The sequence below is a fragment of the Pinus tabuliformis genome, chromosome 7, assembly GCF_031772625.1.
Source record: "Pinus tabuliformis cultivar Carrire ecotype Pingquan chromosome 7, CPIR1, whole genome shotgun sequence".
Lineage (NCBI taxonomy): Eukaryota > Viridiplantae > Streptophyta > Pinopsida > Pinales > Pinaceae > Pinus > Pinus tabuliformis.
The window spans coordinates 397,482,434-397,486,300 of record NC_142293.1 but is presented as its reverse complement, the minus strand read 5'-3'; positions in this window follow the sequence as shown (position 1 = coordinate 397,486,300).

Genomic DNA, 3,867 nt, shown 5'->3' with positions numbered 1-3,867 from the left:
AAAAGTCCAGCCTGACCCTGTTTTTAGAGACATTTCATTTGCAAATGATTTTTTTGCCTCCCCGATGATGTACCACTGCATAGAAAGATCGACGGTTTACAAGTCTTTTAAGTTTTAGAACTCCACTGATCTGTCAATCGCTGATATTGTGGGATTGTGATATTGGCCTTCGGCACTAAGAACTGCCGAGAACTGTAGTTCTGTGCTCCAAGGATCTTGCCAATTGCTAATATGCGATATATGTTGTGCTCAGACTCGCCGACTGCCGATATGCAATATCGACGATCGACGGATCGTTATTTTTCATTCTGCAGTTGCTCCTTACTCACCAGCAAGCCTGATTTGCAATTGCAATTTACCTCCACACTTATTCATTTTCTTGGTTTGTTGATTTTTTTTCAAAGGAATTCTTCAATAGGGTCTAACTTTTGATCCAGGAACCCCTTTTTGGACTTATATATACCACCGAAAATCTTATTCCGAGCACTATGCAATGGAGAGGGTACCCTCAAGCTCTGATAGCTTATGTGGCTCAGAATTTGGTATCAAACATCACTGGTATTTGGCTTCTGAACCCACTATTGACTGAAAAAGGAAGTGAGTGACAACAATTGCATTGAAGGGTCGTTGCATTTATGGTTGTTGATGAGTTGTGGTCATTCATATACCTTACATTGAGTGCAACATTCAAACACTATATTAACTTGTTCTCATGATTGCTGCTGGTTGATTGGAACATTGAGTTTGCGCTAAAGTCCCGAAAATGGCTCTAATTTATGATGTATTAGATTTATTAAATACTTTGATACAATCCACTATCATGGGATGGTAAACATCAACAAGGACAATCTTTCCGATATCAAAAACTATCTGTAGAATGCACATGAAAAGATTGATTTTTTGCAACTAGAATCTCATCTTCAATAAGAAGAATTAAAACATAAGAGTTGTCATTCTAAACCTGTTTATGACTAGAAAATTGAGACAGACTCCCATCAACAACAAGAATATAAAGTTGAAGTTCATTCAGATTTAGTGCCCAATGAAGGAGAAGATTTGCATGACAGATGCAATAGTTCAGTTTGCACTTCCGAAGCCCATCATCAGACCTTGGAAGATCTTGTCCACAATAAGAACAAAAATGGTCTTGGATATGACAAGGAGGTGTCCTTTCATATTCTAGACTATTCCAAGCCCGGGTTTCTTCATGGTGGTTCACCTTCACTTGTTCCAGATTCTTCTCCTCTACATTCACAACCAAAATATGTTAAATGCCAACACTTTGACCGAGTTGGCCATATGAAAGATCACTGTTTTGATCTTCATCCGTGAAAGCATTGTAGTCAACGTACTCATTCTTCACACAAATGCTTCAAAAACAAGTCTCATGCAAGAACAAAGATTCAACTTGGATGGATCGCTTCTTGGCAATGGGCTTCAACAACCAAGAAGATATTTCAGTCACATGTAAAAAATCTCTTCTAGACTATTAAAAGGTCTTGCAATTGAGTTTTCTCCATCTTCTCACCTTGTATTTGACAAGGGGGGAAGTGATGGTCATATACAAGCTTCAAAGCCATATCAAGCGAACCTGAGCCACAACGTGCCATACTAGATTCAGAGTTGTAGAGAGAGACAAAGTTTCCCCTGCAAATGCCATTGGTTGGTGGTTAGCCTTAAACCATCTATGGAGGGTTAGACCTCCATTTTCAAAGAATTAGGGACACTTCATCCAACAGAAGACTTCAGCTTCTTGCCAGTTTTGGTAGAGTTCCAGGAATTGCGTTAAGCATTCCAGAGTTGGTGGTCATCGTTAAACCACATCAGGTTGTAGACCTCCCTTTTCTAGGTTGAAGGTCTCCTTTTTCCAGGTTGAAGGGAGCACATTCAACCTAGTGTTGCCATGAATTTTTGTACATTTTGTATTACAACTCTCTTATTGGAATCATACATACCCCTTTGGATTAAGTGGGAGAATGTTGGACACCTAATCCTCTAAGGTTTATGGTGTGGAAGATAAACAGTCAAAGGGAGTCCAAGAGACCACTTGGAATATGAAACGAAAGGTCACTCCAGTGTATTATAAAATGTATATAATTGTGAATAGTAATGCATCCAATGCCGATCATTTAGATTCTTGTCTTCACCATGGTTGTCTCTAACACTTTTGCATGATGTACTCTATATTCCCACACTACAAAGGAATGTGGTGTATCTTGTGCAGATTCAACAACAAGGCCACTCCATTTCTATATTTGATGGAAAAGCAGAAATAAGGAAGTCTTCTGATAACATAGTTGTCATTATTGGAGCAGAGGATGAAAAATTATTGAAGCTGAAAGGGACATCTGCTCATGCATAGATATATACATACCCCTCTCATTACAATTAAGGTAAATTTCAATATAGTCTTCTATGGAATGCTAGCTTTGGACATGTTAATTATGATAACTTATTATGATAACTTTTGTTTATTAAGAAAGAAGTTTTTGGTTTGCTAATTATTCCTAGGAAACTTAAGCAATGTGATGCATGTACCCTTGGAAAACATAACAAGAAATATTTATATAATTCCACTTCCAGAGAATATAAAAAATGTGGAGTGATACATTCTAATTTGTGTGGCTTTATACCTATTCCATTTGCTAATGGAAATAAATATATGATGACTTTTGTTGATGACTAGTACTGGGTAAAAGATAAATCTCAAGCTTTTGAACTTTTAAAACTTTTTTATACATGGATTCAAAATAAATCACAATCACATATTGTCTCTCTTATATTGATAATGGAGGAGAATATATATCTAATGAATTTGTAAACTATCTTCACCAACATGGTATTCAACATTAAACCGTTGTTCCATGCAAAATATAACAAAATCTAGTTAAATAATGAATATGACCATCTTAAATATGGTCCATTCCATGATGTTTTTAAAAAATGTAAAGTTGATATTTTGGGATGGTGCAATTTTATGTGTAGTACAGGTGAGAACATGTGTGAATCTCATGCTTTAAAAAATAATTCTCCTAATGAAAAGAGGTATGGCTGCATTTATTTAGTGAGACATCTAAGGTCTTTGGTTCCACCTACTATGCCTGATTCGCAAGGAGCATTAGAACCAAGCTTGATGCAAAGAGTCAGAAAGGTACCTTCTTGCAGTATTTAGATACCACCAAGGCATATCTTTTTTTATAATGAGGTAAACACAAATTATTCTTTCCAAAGATGTAATTATTCTTGAACCTTCAAATAATGACAATTGTTGAGAAACAATGTGATCGTTTAGATAAATTCACTCATGTAAATAAATATCACAAATTTAATGATGAGATTCCACATCTTGAACGAGGGATCTCTAGAATCACCTTTTGAAGCATCATCTCCCCCTTGTGAAGTCTCCACCACTTCATTGGATCAAAGAGATCCTTTGAATGATGTAATTGAGAGGATTGAAATGTTGACTCTAGATGCAACACCATCTTAATCAATGGAGCAACTTGTGCCATCTTAGAAATGTCGACCAAAGTGGCTCATCAACATGGAAAATATTCATCCTAACGAAATCAAAAACATAGGAACTAGGGATTACACAAGACAAAATGGAGGTGGAATATATAATTCTAGTTTAGGTGATGTTGATCATATGGATGTTTTATCTATCACTGTGAATTGAATTTATCTACTAATTTTGAACCAACTTCCTTTGGAGAAGATACTCCTCATGAAGAGTCAAAATATGTAATTTAAGAATATTATTCTTTCATCAAGAATGGTATATGGAAGTTGGTGTACCCTCCATTCAAAACCAACCAATTTCATTGAAAAAGGGTCTCTAAAAACAAGTACAAATCAGAAGGTTCA